The 14,952-nt window shown below is 32.9% G+C and overlaps 1 protein-coding gene across 1 annotated transcript in view; it reads left to right on the top strand.

Moving 5' to 3' along the window:
- Positions 1 to 14,952, top strand: part of ATRNL1 (attractin like 1) — a 688,151-nt gene that overhangs the window by 270,656 nt on the left and 402,543 nt on the right. The gene's annotated exons all lie outside the window — the stretch shown is intronic.

Here is a 14,952-nt window from a genome sequence, read left to right as displayed (position 1 = left end):
CTTTATGTAGTGTTTTTCTTTTCATTATTTTTGAGAAATCATATAATTTTGATTTGCCTTTCCTCTTCTACCTCGGATTTGATAACTAGAAAGTTAAAAAAAATTCCATGTGGAAGGGCCCTTTTGTTTTGAGTATTCTTTTTTAGTTTCAAGTTTTATTATATTTTAATCAGATTAAGTAGTATAGTGTGCTATATTGTTGTTGTATTAAAGTCTCTTTTAATTAGTGTGTTTCTGTTGCCTCGCCTCTCTTGTACTTTTGCTCCACACAATGTTTTCTGTGTTATTTGGTCCATCGGTGGTGGTGGTAGTAGGAGTGGTAGTAGTATATTTTCAAATATTAGTATTATATTTTTGCTGTGAATTTTGGCTTTTAGCATTAAAAGTGCTTTTCTTTTCAAGTTTAGTGCTTTTTGGCTTGACTTACAATTTGTCTAATATCAGGATCTCTGTCTTTGCTTTCTTTATTGTTTTCATGTGCCTGATAAACTTTTCTTTATCTCTTTATCTTTAGCTTTATTGAATCACTTTATTTTAGTTTTTTCTTTTTTTGCAGCATTTAGTCTGGTCTTGCTTTGTGAAACAATTTAAAATGTCTTTCTTAAAAAGATGAATTAATGCTATTTACACTTATTGTTATAATCAATAATTTGATATAAATTAGCCATTGTATTTATCTAAGATGGCTTTGTAAAATTTTTATTCACTTTAAAAATTTGCTTATCAGTTTATTGTTCATTTCTTTAGGTTTTGACACATACAGTTGTGTAACCACCACCACAATCATGTTATAGAAAACTTACATCCCTCCCCAAATATCCCTTATAGGGTACATTTGTAGTCAACCCTTCTCCTCACTGCTGATTTTGACAGCCACTGATCTGTTTTCTTTTCTTGTAATTTTGTGTTGTTACTCTATTTAATTAACATTTGTTAAGTAGAGCTCTGGGAAGTTGGATGGTGGCTGTAGTTCAACAAAAGACCATAAGGAAATTGAAATTGAGAAGTTTATTACTAAAAAGTCCTAGGGGAGGTATATGGCGTGCCTCCAGGGGCCATACAGGAAGGTCAAGGCAGGGTGCAGGCAGAGGAAGCAACAGGACTTGGGGCTCATGCCTTTATTAGGGTTCATGTGTGGAGCACTTTGGGGTTACCAGGCTAAGGCTGGACTGGTCAATTCAAACCAGAAACACTGGGATTTTGTCAAACTTCCCAAGGGTCTTATCTAAGGCTCACACAAGGGGAAAGCCCTGGGAGGTAGAGGAAGACTTTACCGTGGTCACTGGCACAGTCATGTAGGGAACTTACATTTATCTGTGACTCTATGGGCTGCTATCTTGGGCATGCACTTGCATGGGGGGCTAATTTCAGTTTAAGACCCCGATAGGCTGCATGGCCTACACAAAATGGATGCTGAGGCAGCAGTACCATGGAGTAGTTCAGCTAACCTCTTGACACTCTGACTTTTCCAAAATGTCACGAAATTTGCACCATATAGTATATAGACTTGCAGTTTTGTTTCAGCAGTATTTTTAAAAATTTTACCTTTATTAAAATGTAATTTACACAAATCAAAAAAATATATAATTTACACAAATCAAATTTATCCATTTTGAGTGCACAGTTTTATGAATTTTGGCAATTACACACAATTATGTAACCTCCACTACAATCAAGATATAAAATCATTTCATCAACCAAAAAGTTCTTTGCATCCCTTTGCTATTAGTCATTCTTCCTTGACCCCAGGTTCTAGTAAAAAACTGATATGCTTTCTATCACTATAGATTTGCCTTTCTATAATTATAGAGTGTGTATTTAGTTGGAAATTACCCTTGTATAAACATTTTATTTCTTTGTATTGTTTAGTAGTATTCCATGGAATGGATATACAATAATTTGTTTATCCAGTCACCAGTTGATGGATTTTTGGGCTGTTTACAGTTTGGGGCAATCGTTAATAAATCCACTATAGATGTTAACCTACAGGTTTTTGTGTAAGTGTTCTCAGTTATCTCGTGGAATATCTATGTGTGAGACAGCTAGGTCCTACAGTAAGTGTATGTTTACCTTTGTAAGAAACTGCCAAACTACCAAAATGGTTGTACAATTTTGCATTTCCATTAGTAATATATTAGAGTTCTAGTTTCTCTCATTGCCAACAGTACTTGATATTGTCAATTTTGTTGTTTTGATTTTAGCTATTATAAGAGATATGAGTGGTAATTTGTTGCCTTTAATTTGACTTTCCCTAAAGACTAATGATGTTAACCATTTTTTCATGTGCTTATTTTGCATCCATATATTTTCTTTAGTGAACTGTCTGTTCAAACCTTCGCCCATTTCTTAATTTGGTTTTTATTGAGTTTTGAGAAGTCTTTATATATTTTCCTTACAAGTTTTTTCTCAGACGTGTGTTGCAAACATTTTCTCCCACATTATGTCTTGTTTTTTCATTTTCCTAACAGTCTTCCAAAGAACAGATGTTTATAATTTTAGCCAAATACAATAATTTTTTTTCACAAATGGACATGTTTTTGATGTTATATTTAAGAAATCCTTGTCTAACCCAGATAATGAGGATTTTCTCCTTTGATTTCTTCTATAGGTTTTATAAATTTAAGTTTTACTTTAGGCCTATGGTTCATTTTGAGTTAACTTTTTATAAGTTTAAAGGTATGAGCTGATGTTTACATTTTGCATTTGGATGTCTAATAGTTCCAGCGCCATTTATTAAACAGTGTATCCTTCCTTCATTGAATTACCATTGAACCTTTGTCACAATCAATTGATTCTGTTTTGTACACATATTTCTAGGTTCTCTATTCTGTTCCATTCACCTATGTGTCTGTTTGTTCATCGGTTCACACTGCCTTGATCACTAAATCTTTTTTTGTAACCTTAAATCAGTGCAAGTCTTCCAAGTTTGTTTTTCTCTTCAAAAATTGTTTTGGCTATTCTAGTGCCTTTGCCTTCGCATATAAATTCTAGAATCTCCTTTTTAAAAAAAATCCTGCAAGAAATCCTTCTGGGATTTTGATTGTGATTGCATGGCATTTATGTATCAGTTTGGGGAGAATTGACATTATAATCCTGTTGAGTCTTATAATTCATGACCACTGTACATCTTTTTATTATTCAGGTCTAATTTGATTTCTTTTATTAGGGTTTTGTAATATTCTATGTGTGTTTTGTATATATTTTATCAGACTTACACCTAAGCAATTTTATCGTTTTTTAATACTATATAATTGCATAGCTTTTTATTCTTATTTCTAGTTGTTCATTGTTAGTACAGATCTTCTTTGACTTACGATGGGGTTATGTCCCAATAAACCCATTGTAAGCTGAAAATATCATAAGTAAAAATGTGTATATAATATACCTAACCTGCTGAACATCATAGCTTAGCCTAGCCTACCTTAAATGTGCTCAGAACACTTATATTAGCCTACAGTTGGGCAAAATCATCTAACATGAAGCCTATTTTATAATAAAGTGTTGAATATCTCATGTAATTTTTTGAAACTGTACTGAAAGTAAAAAACAAAATGGTTGTATGGGTACAAAATGTTTGTAAATATGTTGGTTGTTTACCCTTGTGATCGAGCGGTTGACTGGGAGTTGCGGCTCACTGCTGCTGCCCAGCATCACGAGAGAGTACCGTGCCATTTATCCCTAGCCTGGGAAAAGATCAAAATTCAGTATTTGAAGTACAGTTTCTACTGAATGCGTATTGCTTTCATGCCATTGTAAAGTTGAAAAATAGTAAGTCAAACCATTGTAAGTTGGGGAAATGCAATAGATTTTTGTAACTTTAATATGTATTCTGCAAACTTGCTAAATTCATTTAATATTTGTATTAGTTTTGGGGATTAACAATCATTCTGTCCACAAATAGACATAGTTTTATTTCTTCTTTCCAATTCTTTCCAGATCTTTTTCTTGCTTTATTGCAGTGGAAAAGAGCTTCATTGTGGTATTGAGGAGAAGTGGTGAAAGCAGACATCCTTGCCTTGTTTCCAATCTTAAAGGGAAAATATTTCATCTTTTATTAAGTATTATGTTAGCTAAAGGTTTATCAAGAAGCTCTTTAGTTAGAGAAGCTCCTTTGTATATCTGTTCTACTGAGGGTTTTTTTTTTTTAAATCAAGTATTAGTGTTGAATTTTTTCAAATAATTTTTATGCATTTGTTGGGATGATTCTTTGGTAGTTCACTTTCAGTCTTTAAACTTGGTAAATTACGAGGATTAATTTTGCATGTTGAACCAGGTTTGCATTTCTGAGATAAAACTATACTTAGTATTGATTTATTATCCTTTTTATACATTGTTGAGTTCAATTTGCTAATATTTATTGAGGATTTTTGCTTCTATATTAATGAAAGGTATTTCTCTTTAGATATCTTTTTCTTATTATGTCTTTGTCTAGTTTTGTTATCAGAGTAGTGCTGATCTCATAAAATAAATGTTAATAAAAGTGTTATCTCCTTTTCTATTTTCTAAAAGAGGATATGTAGGATTGATATTATTTCTTACTTATAAATGTAGAATTTTCCAGTGAAGCCATCTGGGCCTATAGTTGATTATATATAGTTGATTGCAGTTGATTTGTTTTGTTGTTTTTGTTGTGTTGTTTGAAGGTTTTAAACAAGAAATCTAATTTGTTTAATAGTTATAGTAGTATTTAGGTTATCTATTTCTTCTTAAGAGAGCTATGATATTTTGTGCATTTCAGTGAATTTGTCCATTCTAGGATATTGAATTTATGGATTAAACTTAAATATTATACTTACCAATGATTAAGAAAATAATACTTAAAGATTATATAATATTAAAATATAATATGGATAGTGTTGACCTATTTAATCTTTTTTTCAGTCTCCTTTGCCCATTATTTTTTTCTGCCTAGTGCCCTGTGGGGTAAAGGGCATGCTGAAGACCAGAGTTGAAAGGATTTCTAAAACTTACCAGAAAAACTCCTGTGATTATGTTTTCTAACATCCCATAATTTTCAACTCTATTTTCTACTACATCAAATAACCATATGATTACTTCATGATTTTTTTTTTATTGCAAAGTCATGACCCCTCAATTTGAGTTTTAAAGTTTTATGTTTTATTATAATGAAACCTAAGTTCTATGTTGCCATTGTTTTTCATGTAGTTTAAAACTGGAAATTATCCATATAGGAGCAAAAACATTAGAGCAATTGTGGGGACCTACTAAATCATCTTTAAAAGCACTTTCTTCTGGAAAGCACCTTACTCACTGCATTCTGGTCCATTAGTCTAGTCTAGGTTTAATGGAGAGAAGAGAACAGAGAATTAACCTTCAAAGTATCCAAAATCAGATGTGTATAGAAAATATTCTTTGTTTGAAATTTTATTGTTTTAGTTGTTTCCTTAGCAACTATTATATTAATGCCTTTTTGAATGCAGATGGTTTTATTACTTATTTAGTAGGAGTACATATGTATGAAAAATTGACGTTTGAATAGTACCACATGCCCTAACTAAGACCGTTGGCTACACTTGCTACTTTGAGGTTTTAGACATAAACCTGGTTTCTGAAGTTTTAGAGGTAGGACTGAATGATGTAGTTGGTCTAGTGAACATCACTCTATAAAAGGAAGCTCCCTTTTGGTCACTTAAATTATAGAGGAAAAACTAGATTGTGAAGAAAATTGTAATTTATAGAAAGTGGTGTTACAAGCATAAATTGCATATAGACTTCTATATTAGCCATTGCTCTTGCAGTTTTATATCTTGAATTAAAACCTGAGACTCTTCAAGAAACCTCATAAGTATGCTAATACTATAATGAAGAACAGGTGGCATTACAAATGCAAAGTTTTGTCTTTTCATTTTAAAGGTTTGGTTTCATTTTTTAACACATAACAATACTGTTTTTGAAAAAATAATATCCTTTAACTTAAAGAAAATGTACTCTCTGGACATGTAGATTGAAAGCTCTATGTATTTTAACTGACATAATCTTGATGTAAAAGTAATTGTTTTCCTGTACAGCTTGACCTTTAGTAAAATGAAACTGTTTTAAGACTTTCTATTTAGAACATTAAGGTATACGTCTCCAGTAGTTACTGCAATTCATCCACTAAACACATATAAGTAAAAATGCTAGGTTCTTTGCTAGTTGCTAGGAATGTATAGCTCAACATTGTAATGCCTGACTTCAAATATCTTGAAATCAAATGGAAAGGGAATATGGCTATGCTAATTATCACAGGGTACTGTGATTAATTGGTGGTGGGAAAGTGTAGAACTTAAGAACTAGATTCAGAATGCATTGATTTCCATTTTAGCTCCACTGCTTGTTGCCTGGGTAATCTATAAACCTTTAATTCCTCATCTATAAGATGAATATAATGACATTACCTATTTTATGGGGTTATTCTGAGGATTAAATAAATTAGTGTATGAAAAGCACTTAGCACAGCGCCTGGGCAATAGTAAGCACTTTAATAAATGTTAGCTCTTTTCAGTAGTACTGTGGTGAAAGTGTATGGTAGGGGCAACAGGCAAACAACTGAGGGCCAAAAAACAGGATCTAGAACTGCCAGGAAGTGAATCATTTTGATAGACGTTACCCCAGAGAAGAAGGTGTTAGGGCAGGAGGGAACGGTTTATGCCCAACAAGGCACAGAGGTTGATAATGTATGCAGCAAGATCAGACTGCAGTGTCAATGCTCTGCGTAGAGAGAGAAGCAAGGGCCAAATTTTGAAGATCGTTATTGCTATGTCAAGGAAGTTGGAGTCCAAGCTAAAAGTGGTGGAAAAACACTGAGGAAATTTAAGCGGGGGAATGAAGAATTTTGATGAGGGGAATTATGGGAAACTCCTTCAGTTTTAAAAAAAAGAGCATTTTGTCAGTTGGGTAAAGAATGACCAGAAAGGTTCAAAGGTTATGAGGTTGAAGACAGGGAGACCAGTTAAGTTTTTGCATTAAACCAGGAGGAAAGTGATGAGTGCCTTCATTAAGGCATTTATTTGCTCTAAAAAGAATTAAACCCATTAAATTTTTATAGACAATATTCAAGGATTCATAATCAGAGTAATTTGTGTAGTATTTATGCAGAATTGGCCAGTATATTTGTTCCTCATAGGTTTTATTGTCTTTTAAAAATCATCCATTTTCCATTTAACGGTATTTTTAAAAAATATTTATCAGGAATGATACAAGTTATATTATCAATAAGCACTGTATTAATTATCTATAGGAAATTTATGTTTACCTTGAATAGATTATCATAGTTGATCTTATTCAGTAATAATTTAAGCCCCAGTCTGCTTTATTTTTAAAAATGAATAGATAAAGACCTAATACGATTTTGAATTGCTTGCCTGAAACATAGCCCAGTTGTCTTTGAGATGTGACTAGATGACTAACTTCCATTACTTAACTCTGCTTTTATGTCATCATTTTGAAGGACTATAATCCAAATAGTGGTTTGAAGAACCTCTCTTTTACTTTCAGTTTGTTAGATGAATTTGATCATTTTAGCACATCCCTTCATATTTTCACTTTTTTATATCTCAGTGTTATATCAGAGTTTATGGCAATCTGACATTTTGCACAAACACACCAATTTGTCCTTCATAATAAGAACATTTTTTTCTCTCTTACAAAATCTGACATTTTATGGTAAATATCAAGCTATTAATCTACTTCTCTATTCCAAGCACACTTAATGCAACTTTTTCATAAATTCAAAATGTTTATCATTATGTTAATGAAAAATATAGCACATCTTTAAATCAGGCTTTAGATTTTGGACGTGTTTTCAATATGAATTTGCGTTTAAGCTCAAATGGACAAAATATCACTGTTGCTATAGTTTCGGCTCACTCTGATTTTTAGCATGCTAGTTTATCGGTTATTTGGGGCACTTTAAAAACATGGGGAAAATGAGGATATTATGAAGCTTTAATTGGTTTCCTGATTTTGATTAATTTTCTTTAAATGATATTGGATAACTTGAATAGAATCATTAAAGAAAAGAGAATTTCAAAAGTGCATTTTTCTGGCTAAAGTTTTAAAACTAACTTTAAATTCGACTTAAGTAAACTTTTCATATTTTTCACGGGGATGTAAAGAGTCATGTTATAGCCATAGCACCAGCCAATAGAAATCTTTCTAATTAGACAATTAGAGATTTTAGAGTCAGAAATGTCCCGTATCCTCTAGAGATACACTCTCAGGGAAACTATGAATATAGGGTTGTTTTTGTTGTTATCGATTTGTCTCACTGTTTTCTAAATAAAATTAGCTAAATGATCAAGTGATCACTCTTTTAAAGCAATCTCATTTTTTTCCCCCATTGGTTAAAAAATAATGTTTCAGGTAATACCTTCTGTTTTGGACAGGAAGATTGTAGTCTGAACTAAGTCACCTTCTGAAAGAAATTCCAAGAAGCCAACATAGTTAAAAATGTTTATCATTGAAATTAAGAAATTGAGGTAAAAATACGTATTAAGAAACCATTTCTGATACCTTGATTTCAAATTATTTACATTGTAGGTAAAATTATAAATGGTAGATATTATAAAATGTTTTCTGTGATTATAAACAAATAAAAACATTTTATACAGAGATGCATATTTTTCATAACATCTGAACTCTACAATATATGTAAATTTTATACGGGAAAATAGTATTTTATGATCTGAAATTAGAAGGCACTTATAGTCTATGTGATTATTGATTTATAAAAGAAATTCAAATAAATAAATAATTTTTTAATGTTTCTCAGAATAACATCTGTACCTCCTTCCTTTCATGGCTCTTAATAAGGATATATGAAGTCCTAAGAATACTCTTGTGCTGAATTTTGCTATTGTTATTCATTTATTCAGCAAGTTTTTATTAAATGCTTACTATGTACTATGTGCCAAATACTGTTCTAGGTACTGGAATAGTGCCATGGACATTATGAACAAGGCTACTATTCTCAAGGAGTTTACGTTTTAGTGGGGAAAGATATTTTAACTAATGATCAACCAATAAATCAGATAATTTCAGACTGAAGTATAAAAGAAGTAGGTTTACACAAGAATATAGAATAAGGGAGAGGGCAGCTACTTTATATGTGTCTTAGAGAAGTGTGATATTTGAGGTGAGCTCTAGATGATAGTGAGCCAGCCACATGAAGACCAGTTGCCCAGTATCACTTAGAATGCTCTCCCTTTGTCTATACTTACTCCTGTCTCTGTAGGTCTTTCAGTTTCATTGGAAGGGGCCTGGAGTTGCTGGATGCTCTTCCTAGAGAGAGAAATGCTGAGAAAATAGTCAGATACATTTGCAACTAATGCTAGTATCATTTCTTCCTGCTACCCCTGCTTTTTTCTCCTGTCTGTTCTCAGTACTTCTGCATGTTTTTAGTTACCAAGGAGTGATTTCTTGTCCCACATATGTTAATATAGAAAATAGGATACTTTTAATGGTTTTTTTTCCCATTAGAATTACCAAGTTCTAAAACACTATATAATTTATAATTGTTATTACTGTTTCTGTCTACCCTGCCACAACCACTAAGAATCTTTTTTTCACTGATATATCCAAGAACCTGACATGGTGCCCAGAATATAATAGATATTCAGTGAAATATTTGATGGATGAATACCTTGACACTCCAGAGAGAGAATATTGAGAGGGAATCTGATTGAGTTAGTGCTCGCTTGGTCTTGTTCACCAGTGCAACCAAATCTCCTTGTATCTGCCTTCCATTTTTATGCCTGTGCCTGACAATGAACTGTCTGACACAGTATGTTCCATAGGCTATCTCCTGTGGAACTTCCTATAGAAAGTCTCAGGTGGAGAAACATTTAAAAAGACTTGCACAACACATTGTACTGCTGACTTTCCATTTGAACAACCAATATCAAATGCTGTTTAGCTTGAGTCCCCAGAATCCAGATGGTATGCTAAATATAGAGACTGCTTGTGCCATCTACATTTACTCTTGAGTACAATTATATTAACAGATTAGTTACAGATAGATAATATAATTAAAGTTTTAGAATGTTTTAGTGCTTTAGTTCATGATTGTAACTTGTAGATCCTTCACTTGACTGCTTTATTTACTCAGATATTCTTTGGGAAAATGCAGGACATTGTAGATATTTTCATTTGGGTCTATGTTTTGCTTACTTGCCTCAAAACATGACTTTTTTTTCCAAGTTACTTAGCTATATGGACCCAGAAAGGGCAAGCAAACCATAATAAAATTCTGCAGTACCAGCTTGAATCATGTACTTTGCCAGTCTAAATTGATTTTAACACTGTTGGCTATTCCCACTGTTTATGCATAACTTATCTTGAAGGAATGCAAAACCCTTTATAGGTTAAAGAATCAGAGTAATGATAATGATTTGCATTGACAGTATGCAAAGGAATTAGTGGCAAGACCCATATTTGAATATAGATGTATTTTTTCTTCCCCCCAAAATGTATCACTTGGTTTTTAAAGATGTCTTGGCTCTGTTCCTCTCCCCAGTTGGAACTTTTTTCCTTTGTTTCCATTTTCTCGCTCTGCTCAATTTTGATTTCACTTCCAACAGTTTTTCCTCAATATGGAGCCTGTCCTGGAATAGAGATTTGACTGGTTGCTTTTGAAAATTCATGTGGCCCAAGCTGTTCTAGCTCCTTTTGGAACTTCTCAAGGACCCTTTGCACTCATATGCTCTTGGACTAGGCAGACCACTTAAATTTTTACCTTCTGTATTCAGTGGCCTGCCTGGTTCCATTGAAGGCCTTTTGGATTTTCCTGTAGATTCCGTCTTCTTACTCCCTCGCAGATCCTGGTACCATATGTGTCTGGTGTTGTGGTTTATCCGTACCTGTTCATGTTTCGGCATTCAAGAGGAGGATAATTTTTCATTGAACTTTGTTGAAATTGTTTTCTATGTATTTTCTTTCTGCAGTTTACTTGCCATAGATAGGTAGGTAGGTAGATAGATAGATATTGAGTTTTTTTTTTAATGTGGAAAATCAGGGATATTTTAAAACTATGCTACCACTGCCACTGTCCACCTAGAATTCGGCCTCACAGATTATATTTCTTAATTTCCAAATAGTTAACTTGTTTTGATTATATCCAAAATTATAGCTTTAATTTTGATTTTAATCAGATAACATAGTACATAAAATCACTACCATTCGGAATTTTTAAGTAGTTTCTCTGCATAATGTACACTGTCTACTTTTCTAAATGCTCTGTGGATTTAACAAAAGATTTGTTTTCCTATTTTACATGCTCCTGATTCTTTCTGCTCTGTTTTTAACAGACCTTTTTGGAAGTTCAGTCTGTAGTTGCTGTCTGTACTGCCTCACATTACATACTCGTCTTATGTTCTCTGTTTAGATGAACATTCCCACCCCTTCATTGAAAGTGCATTTGTTTGTTACCCACAAAGTTGATGTTGTCAGATTTAATGGTCATAGTCCCATCCTCATCTTACTCAACCAATAAAACCAGCCACTACTTTCCTCTTGCAAGATTCCTTTTCCTTGGCATCCTTGACACAATACTCTCCTGGTTTCCTCCTACTTAATTGTTCACTTTTTTGTTGTTGTTGTTAGCTCTAATAATGAGGTGGCCCTGAACATCCTCTTAGAAGTTTTAAATGAGTCATATCCAATGTTCACCAAGCCTTCTCACCTTTCACTCTAAATTATGTGCCCATCAGCTTGGTTTTGCCTCCATGGCTACTACTCTTGTGCAAACTACTATCATGTCATAACTAGAAAAATCCAATATCCTTCTTTCTAATGTCCCTGCTTTCCTCTATCATCTCTTTCCCACCCAGCAGCCAGAATGATATTTTTCTTGAGAGTTAGATTATGTCATTACATGGCTCAGGTCTTATAATATGTTCCAAACTCTTTATCATGCCAAGGACCTAGGTGAATTAACCCCCACTTGTCACTCTGAACTTATTTTTAACTTCTCTGCCCCTAGCTCACAATACTCCAGCTCTTGTGACTTCAGTTTCTCAAACATCTCTAGCCTAAGTGTACTATTCCCTAAGCCTGGAATCCTCCACTGACAGATCTTTGTGTGGCTTTACCATTCTTATTATTTGTATGTCCAGCTCATATATCATGTCTTCAGTGAGGCTGCCCCTAACTGCCTAATCTCAACTAGCTACATATCCTTCCACTGCATCACATCACCTTGTTTTTCTTCAGAACACTTACCATTGTCGAAAATTATGATAATCCACTTATGAGTCTACCTGGTTATTTTTTGCCTCCTGCTATTGGGATGCAAACTCCAAGAGACCAGGGACTTTGTCTTATTTACAAGGTTGTCACCAGCTCCTAGAACAGAGCTTGCTTAAGCAATATTTCTTTGAATATTTCTTCATGATTTGAATGACTGAATAAATTAATTTTTGTCTGCTTGATCAGATAGGTTATTAAAGAGATATACATATTAAAATTTATTCTGTAATTATGTTATCTAATTCTCCTTATAAGTCCAGACATTGTGTTTTCACTTATTTGGCCTGTGTTTTTGGTGCATATAGGTTTATTATTTTTATTCATTATTTGTGCCTTATACATTTTATTTGACCAGGTTTTGATTTTGAATTTCACTTTGCTATTGATATTATCCTTCATGCCTTCATTCTTGTTGTTTTTAAGAGCCAATTTTTTTTTTCACAATCCTTTATATTTTGGATATAAGTGTGTCACTGCTATAGATGTGCTTTCTATAAAAAACATAAAGCTAAATTATGCTTTTTAATGTGCTATGGAAATCTCTCTCTTTTGATGAGGATTCAGTCTGTTCACATTTAGTGCAATTGCTTCTATATACTTCATCTTATTCCTTTATTTTTAAATTTATTTTATGTTACATGTATTATTTATTTTTTTTTTCTTTTCTCTTTTCCATACATTTGCTAATTATTGAAGTCCTTTTTCTTCTTTTTCATTTAGATGTTTCTCAACACGGTCTAAATTTACCTTCCTATTCCAATTTATCTTAAACCAATTTCATTGATTATGATTTCAAAATAATTATCCTTTTGAAGATTATCCAGTTCTCAGTTGCTGTATTCAGAATCATCTTTCCATGGATTTAAGATACTGTTGACAATATTGTTTGATAAGCTCTGTTTCTAACATACTCTCATGAACAGTACCTGGAGAGAAAATTCATCTGTATCTTCTCCATTTTAAAAGATGTTTTTTCTTAAATCTTTTAAAACATTTTCACCTAGAACCAATCTCCTACAGCAATTGTCTTTCCTCAGTGTCTGTATAAATGCTCTGTAATTCTTCAAATGCTTAGAAGCTTTTTGGAAATGAATGTTATTATATTTAAGCTTTCATGTATATACCAAAAATTTAACCATTTTCTGGACTGGCTGTAATTCTTTATTTTATATAAGAAACAATATTTCTTATTTTAGAATGCCATTTCAATTCCTTGCCCTGAAAGCTGGGATAATTGTGAGACTCATTTCCTTTCTTTTCCTTCACTCATGGATTATATCCTCCTCTGCGTTTTGTCTAATGTCTGAATATGGTTTTTCCATACATTTTATATAGTTTTCTAGTTCTGTAAGACAAGAGAGAAATCTCATCCTTGTTAGTCCATTTTCACTGGAAGTGGAAATTGTATTACATGTTTTTGAAAATTTTTCATAAAAGATTATTAAAGGAGAAGATTTCAAGAACTTAATTGTTAGCTTCAGCTATCTGGGAAAATTCACTTATGTTGACCATCTCCTTTATACATGATGTAAAAGTATAATATTTACTGTATTATAGTTATACTATATACCAGATATTATGGCAATAATTTTATTTCTATTAATTGAGTTAGTCTTTTCTCTAACACTATGAGGTAGATGCTCTTATTATTGCCATTCACATATGGGACAAAAATAGGTTAAATAGTTTTCTAAAATATTTACATCTAGTAAGTGAAAAAGTTGGATTTTCTCTATTTCTCTATCTAAATAGATATTCTCTATTCAGATGCTGCATTATTGACTAGTACACTATATAATACTTCCTCAAGAAACGTGTTACAGTATGATCTCTATAATGTTAACAAAAGTGGAGAACAATTTTAGCTTATTGATTTATTTCTCCTCTCAAAATTCATTAACATGAAAATATAAACTGAGGTGGTGTATTTTATTCTTGCAGGGGTTTATAACAAAATAGTTGTATGCAGCTTCCCTAGACAAGAATATACAAGAAAAACTAGTTCCTTCAGTTTCCTTAATACAGTTGAAATTACGTTTTTTGGCACACAAGCAATTATCAATTGTATTGATAGAAAAATGTGATAATTATTAGATGAAGAAACTCATTTGCATGTTTTAGTTAGACACATTTAATATGTCATAGGATTTCACATGAAAGTCTTAGCATGCATTACTGAAGTAATTTTATAATAGTTTTCTTTTTTTTTTCACATCTTTATTGGAGCATAATTGCTTTACAATGTTGTGTTAGTTTCTGCTGTACAACAAAGTGAATCAGCTGTATGTATACATATATCCCCGTATCCTCTCCCTTTTGAGCCTCCCTCCCACCCTCTTAATCCCACCCCTCTAGGTCGTCCAGAGTATGGAGTTGATCTCCCTGTGCTATGCAGCAGCTTCCCACTAGCCATCCACTTTACATTTGGTAGTGTATACATGTCCGTGCTACTCTCTCACTTCATCCCAGCTTCCCTCCCCGCCCCCCCCCACCCGTGTCCTCAAGTCCGTTCTCTACGTCTGCGTCTTTATTCCTGCCCTGCCACTAGGTTCATCAGTACCGTTTTTTTAGATTCCATACATGATAGTTTTCTTAAGCCATTTAATGTTATAGCCTGTGCAAAGGTTATCAGTAGTTGGTTATATTAGGTGTTCTCAATGAAATTTTGATTCCAGCACATATGATTTATAATATGGTGATCCAAAT

This window comes from Balaenoptera musculus, chromosome 16, assembly GCF_009873245.2.
Source record: "Balaenoptera musculus isolate JJ_BM4_2016_0621 chromosome 16, mBalMus1.pri.v3, whole genome shotgun sequence".
Classification (NCBI taxonomy): domain Eukaryota; kingdom Metazoa; phylum Chordata; class Mammalia; order Artiodactyla; family Balaenopteridae; genus Balaenoptera; species Balaenoptera musculus.
The sequence above is the reverse complement of the archived record's forward strand: the minus strand, read 5'-3'. Positions and strand labels throughout refer to the sequence as shown.